The sequence below is a fragment of the Otolemur garnettii genome, unplaced genomic scaffold, assembly GCF_000181295.1.
Source record: "Otolemur garnettii isolate 467f Iridium unplaced genomic scaffold, OtoGar3 scaffold00201, whole genome shotgun sequence".
NCBI lineage: Eukaryota > Metazoa > Chordata > Mammalia > Primates > Galagidae > Otolemur > Otolemur garnettii.
Window position 1 is genome coordinate 2,066,832 of NW_003852596.1, and position 11,229 is coordinate 2,078,060.

The window sequence follows — 11,229 nt, forward strand, 5'->3', positions numbered from 1 at the left end:
AAAAAAAAACGAGCTGGGCGTTGTAGTGGGCGCCTGTGGTCCCAGCTACCTGGGAGGCTGAGGCAAGAGAATCACTTGAGCCCAAGAGTTTGAGGTTGTTGTGAGCTGTGACACCACAGCACCCTGCCACAGGTAACATAGTGAGACTCTGTCTCAAGAAAAAAAGAAGATACTATCACGAGAATGAAAATAAAAGACACAGACTGAGAGAAAATATTTATAGAAGAGATATCTGATTTTTTTAAAAAAAGGGTATTTTTATCCAAAATATACAAAGAACTCTTAAAACTCAACAATAAGAAAACAAACAATGAAACAATCAGTGAAAGACCTTAACAGGCCCCTCACCAAGGAGGATATGCAGATAACAAATAAATATATAAAGAGATGCTCCACATCATATGTCTTCAGGGAAACACAAATTATAAATAAAACAATGAGATACTACCACATACCTTTTCACAGAGCCAAAATCAGGAACACTAACAACACTGATGACTGGTGAGGATGTGGGGCAACAAGAATTCTCATTCATTGCTCATGGGAACACAAAATGATACAGAAACTTTAGGAGACAGTTTGGCAGTTCCTTAACAACTTCACACACACACGCACACACACACTTGCATACAATAAAGCAAGAAGGCTCCTAAGTGTTCACCCAAAGAAGTTGAAAACGGATCCTCTCCAATACCTACACATGAATATTATATCAGTTTTCTTTTTAATCGCCAAAATTCAGAAGCAACCAGTAGGTGAATGGATGAATAAACTGTGGTGTGTCCTAACAATGGGATATTATTCACCCCTACAAGAAAAGGAGAGCTAGAAAGCCGTGAAAACACACGGAGGAAGCAGAAATGTATGTTATGAATTGAAAGAAGCCAAACTGAAAAGACTATGCACCTTATTATTCCAACAATAAGACATTTGCTAGAAAAAGCGAAACTATCGAGATAGTAAAAATATCAGAGATTGCGAAGAATTGGGAGAGAAAAGGATGAATAGGTGGTGCACAGAGGAACTTTAGGATAGTGAGATTTTTCTCTGCAACAGTACAATGGTGAGTATATGTCATTATGTATTTGTCAAAACTGTTAGAAGAGACAAACACGGAGACTTAACCTTCATGTGCACTATGGTCTTTAGGTGGTAATGACCACTGTGTACATTAATGCAGTCATAGGCTCATCAATTGCAACAAATGCACCACTGTGGTAGAGGATATTGGTAACAGGGGAGTCTGTGGGGAAATGCAAGTATGAGGGAATAGGGGAGCTCTTTACACTTTCTGCTCAATTTTGCTGTGAATCTAAAACCATTCTAAAAGATAACGTCTATTCAAAAATGAGCAGAAGCTTAGCGTGTGAAAAGAGCCCAAAGCTAAGGAGAGATGACAAGGACACTGAGACATTCTGATGAGTTCAGCATCATTGGAGCTTAAGGATAGGAGTGATGGGGCCAGTGAGCAGAAAGATGGGGAGAAATGTGGCTGAAGAGAAAAGCAGGAGTGTGAGGAATCTTAAAGCCACAGTAACAGGTCTGGGCCTCGTTTGGAAGAAAATAGATTGTCATTAAAAAGTCTTCAACAGGAAAAAAAAAATAAAATAAAAAAAAAATCTTCAACAGGGAAGTAACACGATCATATTTGCATTACAGAAAAATAATTTGGGGTTGCCCGACAGAATAGTTTGGAGAGGTGCAAGAGTGGAAGCACAGAAGCCAGGGAGGAAAGTGTTGCAGAGATTTGAAATAGGTTTTGAGCACAAAAGCAGAAAATGATGAGCTCACTGCTATCTTTGTTCCATATAACCTCTGCTTCTGCTCATCGACCTTTTTCTTTTCCCATTCATAACCAGAATCCCCGAGGCTACCACGTTTCCAGTAAAAATAGTATTTAACTGGCAACTGTATTTCTGGGTCGCACTGGCAAAGGAATTCTTATCATGCCTCCATTTCTTTTCAAATACCCAGATTTCACTGAAAGAGAGTTTTTGCATGGATTTTGTCAAATTTTAAAATGATCATTGCTTTAAATATGTTAACGCACAGTTGAACACGATAGATTTTGCAGAGTTTTACGAAGTAGTTGCCTCAGAAAAATATTTGAGGCTTAATTTTATTCATACATTTTAAGTCCTGAAATAGAAAGACAAAGTTTTTCTTTCTCTTAGCCATACATGTATTTCACATGAAAGACATTTCAGCGTCATCTTACAATATGAACCAGAGAAATAAATGAATTTAAAGAAAAAAAATCAAGCACTGTACTGTTTTCATAGAGGAAGCAGTAAATGACCCACAAAAAAACTTACATTTATCAAAAATGTCACTCGTCAACTCATTCATTCTATTAATAATTTACATTTACTAAGAACTTTATGATTTAAAATTCTTTCAGATTCATTGTACAATTTTAAGTAAAAGAAACACAGTTGTAAAAATTTTATCAATAACAGGCTCTATAAATCTTAACGTGCAGTTAATACTCATTATTTCCAGGATTCTGTAATGTGTTTAGTTATTAGGAAGACACTTGCTGAGTACCTACTGTGTGCTCATCATTATTCTAAATGCACTGGAAAATAGTAGTGGTTTGTATAAAATACTTCTTGGATTGTCTTACAATTCTATGATTTTCCCACTGGAGGGGACCAAATGGTTAAGTGAAGGGTATAGTTTATTATTAGCAAAGATGGTCAGCTAAGTATTTACAGACATGCTTTTTATTGAGTCTGGAATTTGAATCATGAAGAAGCCTACATTAGCATTATAGATTTTCCTTCTCCCTAATTTTAAACAAATTACTTTAATATTTTTATTGTTGGGGATTCATTGAGGGTACAAGATGTGTCACACATTGAGACTCCACCCCCTCCCTCCTTCCCTCTCTCTGCTCTTCCTCTCTGCCATCCCCATCCCTCATTCTCTCTCTCTCTGCTCTCCCCTTTTCCCACCACCCACTGTGTCATTGTTATTGTCTTCATATCAAAATTGAATATATAGGATTCATGCTTCTCCATTCTTGTGATGCTTTGCTAAGAATAATGTGTTCCACGTCCATCCAAATGCTGTAAAGCCTTTTTTTTTTTTTTTTTTTTTGTTAAATCGTCACTGTGTACATTAATGCAGTCATGGGGTACAATGTACTTGTTTTATATACAATTTGAAATATTTTCATCAAACTCATTAACATAGCCTTCATGGCATCCTCTTAGTTATTGTGTTAAGACATTTATACTCTACATTTAGTAACTTTCACATGTACCCTTGTAAGATGCACCGTAGGTGTGATCCCACCAATTACCCTCCCTCTACCCATCCTCCTCCCTCCCCTCCCCTCCCTTTCCCCATATTTTTGGGCTGTAGTTGGGTTATCACTTTCACATGAAAGCTATAGATTAGTTTCATAGTATGACTGAGTACATTGGATACTTTTTCTTACATTCTTGAGATACTTTGCTAAGAAGAATATGTTCCAGCTCCATCCATGTAAACATGAAAAAGGGAAAGTCTCCATCTTCCTTTAAGGCTGCATAATATTCCATGGTGTACATATACCACAAGTCTCCATTTTTAATGGCTGAATTGTATTCCATGATATATATGTACCACAGCTTATTAATCCACATATGAATTACTTAATTTTAATGTTATAAAATTATAAAGACAGAGTTTTACTACGTTAAAGTGTATATGATAATATATTTTATTTCCAAAATAGTAACATATGGTTTTGCTTAGTGGAAATACTAACTTTCATATTACGGATAGGTCTTATTTTGTTTAGGAGCTGATTAACGGGTCATATTTTCCTATGACCTTATGACATTTCAATGACTCTGGCCATATTTCTATTTCTTATTACTTCTACTGCCAGGGGGCTACCAACAAAGAGAAAAGTTTTCAAAAGTCAGTTGTATTGCAGGCTTTCTGAATTTTTTTTCTTGTATTTATACTTTAAGCATATCTCATTGAGTGGCAAAGAATTTCTGAGCATCAAGTTGGCTGCCACCTGTACTCTTCTTTAGATCCTTTCCCTGTTTCCAAAAAAAAAAAAAAAAAAAATTGACAAAGTTAATCAGTGACAAAGTTAATTAGAATTTAGTTCTCCGAAAGTGTCTCTTCATCTTCAATAATTCTCTGTACTTCTGGAAGATACAGTTCAGAGAGAATGTCAGCAGGGATGCTTATCAATGTAATTGAATAAAGGAAATTTTTATTTTAGAACCAATCACTTTTGCACATTCCAAGTTCGGAGTCTATTGTGAATTTAATTGTTTCCCATAAAAATATATACTGAAGTTTTTGTTTTGTTTTTGTTTTGTTTTGAGACAGAGTCTTATTTTTTTGCCCTCAGTAGAGTGCTATGGCATCATAGCTCACAGCAACTTCAAACTCTTGGACTCAAATAATTCTCATGCCTCAGCCTCCCAAGTAGCTGCGACTCCTGGTGCCTCTTACAGGAAGTTTTTTTTTTTTTTTAGAGGCAGGGGTCTCTCTCTGGCTCAGGCTGGTCTCAAACCCATGAACTCAGGCAATCCACCTACGTCAGTCTCCCCAGAGTGTTAGGATTACAGGTGTGAGCCACTGCACCCAACCCCGTATACTGAAGTTTTAACACCTTGTCCATACCTGTAAAAATGTGCTTATTTGGCAATAGTGTCTTTTCAGATGGGGTGGGCCTTAATCTAGTATGACTGATGTCTTTCTAAGAATAGGAGGACAGATACAGAGACACGGGAGGAATGTCATGTGGTGACAGAAGCAGAAATCGAAGTGGATGCAGCTGAAAACCAAGGGACACTAAGGATTACCATCCACCACCAGAAGTCAGGAAGTCAAGGAAGGATTCTACCCAGTATCTTAGAAGTAGCATGACTCTGTTGACACCTTGATTTCAGACTTTCAGCCTCCAGAACAGTGAAAGGATAAATTTCTGTTGTTTTAAGCCACTGAGTTTGTGGTGCTTTGTTGCAGTAGCCCTAGCAAACTAATACTAAGTGTAAACACATTTTTTGTTCAAGGGCATAAACATGCAGGGATGTAGTTCCAAGATATAATGTTGGATTGAGTGGAGTGGTGAGTGTTTTAGCCAGGACAGTGACCTCATACTTCTAAGGCACAGGCTGGTTCAAGTAGATCAGTAGTTGCTTTTTCTAATTAGCTGCAAGGAGATAGCTGCTCATTGTTTTTTCTGACTTACTTTTTTTAGTAAATTTCATTTTGAGATAATTGTGGATTCACGTGCAATTGAAATATTTGGATACTCCTACATGTCCCTTAACTTCAGAAAGAAAGAGATCAAAGGATCAAGCCAGAAAAAGGTATGAATATAAGGTAATGATTAAAGAGGGCAGAATGTTCTCATAAAAGGAGTTAGAGCTATGATTATAAAAAATAATGCAGAAGAGGAAAACACCCCAAAAGAATCAGTAAAACTGCACATGAAGCTTTTCATTGACCTTAGATTTATAAAGTTTTGTGATTATACATATTTGAGGTGACAAGGAGAAGCATTTTTAAGTAAGTAATGACCAGTTGTAGGCATCTAAATTGATAAATTCTCCTTACAGGACTACTTTTGCTGTATCCCACAGTTTTGAGTAGCTGTGTCTTCATTGTTGTTTTGCTCAAAAAAGGAAAAGCTATATATGAAAGAACAAAGTTAGACTTTTATCTTATACCACACACAAATTTAATTCAATTAAAGTGAGGACCTGTAGGTAAGAGCTAAAAGTATAAAACTCTTAAAACAAAACACAAGCAAAGGCTCGGCGCCTGTGGCTCAGGTGGCTAGGGCACCAGCCACATACACTGAAGGTAGCGGGTTCGAATCCAGCCCCAGCCCACCAAACAGCAATGGCTGCAACCAAAAAATAGTCGGCCGTTGTGGCGGGTGCCTGTGGTCCCAGCTACTTGGGAGGCTGAGACAGGAGACTTGCTTGAGCCCAGGAGTTGGAGGTTGCTGTGAGCTGTGATGCCACAGCACTCTACCCAGGGTGACAGCTTGAGGCTTTGTCTTGAAAAAAAAAAGAAACACAAGCAAAAATATTTATAACATTGTTTGTGACAGTTATTTCTTGGATACAACACCAAAAGCACCAGCAACCACAGAAAAGTAGATATATTAGATTTCATCAAAATTTAAACTTTTGATATCAAAGGAAACTACCAACAGAATGAAAAGGCAATCCAGAGAATGAGAAAAAAAATTTGTAAATTATATATCTAATAAAAGATAAATGTCCAGAATATACCAAGAGCTCCTATGACTTAATGCCAAGAAAAAATGCAATTTTGTAAATGAGGCAAGAACTTGAATAGAAATTTCTCTTTTATTTTTCTATAAAATTCAGTAAACACATAAAAAGATGCTGGGCACCACTTACCATTAGGGAAATGAAAATCGAAAACACAATGGGATACCACCTCACACCAATTAGAATAGCCATTATTATTATTTTATTTATTTAGTTAGTTAGTTTTAGAGACAGAGTCTCACTTTATCACCCTCAGTAGAGTGCTATGGCATCACAGCTCACAGCAACCTCCTTGGGCTTCAGTGATTCTTTTGCCTCAGCCTCCTAAGTAGCTGGGAACTACAGGTGCCTGCCACAACTCCCGGCTATTTTTTGTTGCATTTTGGCCAGGGCCAGGTTTGAACCCACCACCCTCGGTATACGGGCCAGTGCCCTACCCACTGAGCCACAGGTGCTGCCCTAGAATAGCCATTATTAAACACAAACAAAAACAGGAACAAAACCCAGAAAATTACAAATGTTTCCCAGAATGTGGAGAGATTGAAACCCTTGTGCACTGTTGGTAGGAATGTAAAGTCATACAGCCATTGTGGAAAATGTCACAATAATTTCTCAAAATATTACACACAAATTTCCACATGATCTGAATGATCTAATTTTTCCCATATACACCCCAAAGGATTGAAAGCAAGAACATGAACAAATATTTGTACACCAATGTTCATAGCATCATTATTCACAATAGCTAAAAAGTAGAATCAACCTAAATGTCCTTTGTCCAACTGGATAAACAAAATGCAGTATACATAATGTATGTATGATTAACAGAATATCATTCAGTGTTAAAAAGGAATGAGGAATGAAATCTTGACACATGACTGACTAGAGATGGACCTTGAAGATATTATACTAAATGAAATTAGCCAAACACAAAAGGACAAATATTAAGGGTACACATGAAACTTTCTAATTGTAGAATATAAATGTCTTAACACAATAACTAAGAAAATGCCATGAAGGCTGTGTTAATCAGTTTGATGACAACATTTCAAATTGTATATAAAACCAGCACACTGTACCCCATGACTGCACTAATGTACACAGCTATGGTTTAATAAAAAAAATTTTTAAAAGACACACATGTAGTATAGAATATAATGCCAAGATGCAACTTTCAAAAATAAAATAAGACCAAGTAAGAGGTAAACAAACAAAAAAAAAGAACAAATAAGTAATTCCACTTACATAAGCTATCCATAGTAGTCAAATTTATAGAGGCAGAAAATGGAATGGTGATTGCTAGGGGCTGGAGGAGAGGGGAATGGAAGTTATTTTGTAATGAGTATAGAATTTATTTTATTTTTTTCATGTATTTTTATTTATTATTATGGGTGCATAATAATTGTTTACATTAATACTGTACATGTGATGTTCTGATAGAGGTATGCCATGTGAATTAATCAAATCAGGGTAATTGGTGTATCCATCACTTCAGGCATTTATTATTTCTTGGCATTAGGAACACTCCAATTCCACTTTTGTAGTTGTTTTAAAGTATACCGTAACTTATTTGCTGATTATAGTGACTTTTTTGTGCTATCAAATATTATTCATTCTGTCTAACTATCTAACTGTATTTTTGTACCCATTAATGACGCCCATTTTGTACTTTGTCCATGCTACCCTTCACAGCTTGCAGTAACCTTCATTCTACTCTCTGCCTCCATCAGATCAATAGCTTTTAATATTTAGATTCCATATATGAGTAAGAACATGCAAGATCTGTGTTTCCCTGCTTGGCTTATTTCACTTAACATAATGTTCTCCGGTTCCATCCATGTTGTTGTAAAAGGCGATATTTCATTCTTTTTATGGGTATATAATATTCCATTGTATATATGTACCACAATCTCTATCTATTTACTCATTGAAGGGCACTTACACTGATTCCAAACTTTGGTTATTATGAATAGCAGTGCAATAAACATGAGAATGTAGATAATCTTTTTGATATACTGAATTCCCATCTTTTAGATATAATCTAGCAGTGGGATTACTGGATCATACAGAATTTCTATTTTCAGTCATAGAGGGAACCGCCATAATGTTCTTCAAAGTAGTCTTCCTAATTTAAATTTCCACCAAACTGAACAAGTGTTCCTCTTTCTCCACATCACTGCCAGCATTTGTTGTTGAATATCTTTTTCATAAAAGCCATTTTAACTAGAGTGAAATGACATCGCACTGTAGTTTTGATTTGTGACTAACAACGGTAGACATCTTTTACATATTCGTGTTAACCACATATGTGTCTTCTTTTGAAAAATGACTATTCAGATCCCTTGTCCATATTTTTTTTATTTCACATTAATGTGATGGTACAATTAGGTTATGATGTTTCCATTTCTTTCTTTTTTTTTTTTTTGAGACAGAGCCTCAAGCTGTCCCCCTGGGTAGAGTGCCATGGCATTACAGCTCACAGCAACCTCCAACTCCTGGGCTCAAGCAAGTCTCCTGCCTCCGCCTCCCAAGTAGCTGGGAACACAGGCGCCCCCCACAATGCCCGGCTATTTTTTTGGTTGCAGCCATCATTGTTGTTTGGCAGGTCCGGGCTGGGGATTCGAACCCGCCACCTTAGGTGTACATGGCTTGCACCTTAGCTGGTTGAGCTATAGGCGCCGAGCCAATGTTTCCATTTCTTAGGTAGGTTCCCTGCTGTAGTTATGTCCCACATCCAGGAGGTGTGCTATATACCCTTACGTTGTGTCCATAAGTGGGAGCACATCAATCTCCCTCCTTCCTCACCTCTCCCACCCCATCCTTCTTTTTCCTCCCTCATCTTGAATTGATTGAGTTTTTCTCTTGTGAGGGCATGTATTAGATTGTCTACTGGCTTCATATGAATATTGAGTACATTGGATACTTGCTTTTCCATTCTTTTGATATTTTACTAAGAAGAATGTGTTTGAACTTCATCCATATTAATATAAAAGAAGTAAAGTCTCTATCTATTTTTATGTCTGAATAGTATTCCATGGTATACATACACCAAAGTTTATTAATCCATTCCCAGGTTGGTGGGCATTTAGGTTGTCTCTATATCTTAGAGATTGTAAATTGAGTTGCAATAAACAATGGATGCTGAATTTTGTCAAATGCTTTTCCTACATTTATTGAAAGGATTATATTGTCTTTGTTTTTGCTTCTGTTGATATGGTGAATTACATTTATGGATTTGCATATTTTAATCCAACCTTACTTCCCTGGGATAAAGCCTGCTTGATCATGATGTATAATTATTTTAATGTGTACTGGTAATCTCTTCGCTAAGATTTTATAGTGTATGTTTCCATTAATACTCATTAGTGAAACTGGTCTGTAGTTCTCTTAGTTGAGTCCTTTCCTGGTTTTGATATCAGGGTGGTATTTGCTTCATAGAACATATTGGGGGATGTTTCCTCCTTCTCAACGTTTTGGAATAGTTTATACAGTAGATATACAAGCACTTCTTTGAAGGTTTGATAGAATTCTGGTGTGAAGCCATCTGTTCCAAGGCATTAATTTGTTCCGGGGCAATTTTTTTTTTTATTGTTCCTTCAGTTTCAGTGCTTGATATTGGTCTGTTCAAGAGATCTACTTCTTTCTGGTTAAGTCTAGGGAGATGGTGTGATTACTGGTACTGGTCAATTTCACATGGGGATGATGAAACCAATAAAAGGAATATTCACAAAAGAATAAAAATATATTTCATGCAACAATAGAAGTAGAAACAATGTACATTGAATTAAGTTTATTAGCTAAGTAGTACTTTAGCTGCATTTCACAGGCTGTGTGTAGGTTTTTATAATTTTCTCCTGATTCTGTATTTACTTCCTTTCTGATTGCCTGTGATCCAGTAACTATTTGAAAAGTGGCTTTTTTAAAAATTCCAAACATATGTGATTTTGTTCATTTTTCTGATTCTGATTTTATTACATTGAGATCATAGAATGTGGTCAGCATAGTATTTATTTTTGATATCTTTTGAAAACTGTTTAGGGACTGTTGTGTAGTCAGATTTTAGAAAGAGTCTATGTGTGCCTGAAAATAATAGATTTTTTTTTAATTGTTGAAGGTAGATTTTTAAATATATCCACTAGATTAAACTGGTTAATGGAATTTTCCAATATTTTATACTATTATGAATTATTGGTGTGCTCAATCATTCTGTGTCTGGGAAAGATGTTAAAAATTTCCATTATGATTGGGACTGGTCGGCATATACAGGCAATACCCAAATTACTTATAAGATAGGTTCTATAGGTTTGTTCTTAAGTTAAATTTGTATATAAGTTGAAAGAGGTACATATACTTATTACCTGTAAGTCGGTCAGTCAGATGTTTGTAACATGGGGATGGCCTGTATGCATAATCCTTTTTATTCACAAATTTTTAGGCTATATTGTTTAATGAATACAGGACCAAGATTTTACAACTTCCTAGTGAAGTTTTCCCTGTGGTTGTTAAGCTCTTTACCTTTTAAAATGCCTTTAATCTAAAAAGTTTATTTTAATATTATTTTTGGTGTACCAACTTTCTTTATGGATTATATTTATCTGGAGTATTTTTTCTTTTCTTTAATTTTTGTTTTTTAATTTTATTTTGGAAATGTTCAAGTTTGCAAAAATCAGATAGACTGGTTTAATAACCTGTCATGCTTAAATAATTATCCACACTTTGCAAATCTCATTTTATCTATCTCTGTACTTTTTTAGGCTCCTTATAAATTACAGAACATTTTTCAAACATTTTATTCCAGATCATATTCCTTCTAGATTGTATTAGCTTATATTTTGTTTTTCCTACTGTTTTAGTTCCCACTGTTAAACTTTCGCCAAAGTAGCTACTATTAAGAGTGGTTTTTAGAGTCAATGTTAGCTTACATTAACATACATACATGTTTACTAATTTCTTTATTCATTAGTAC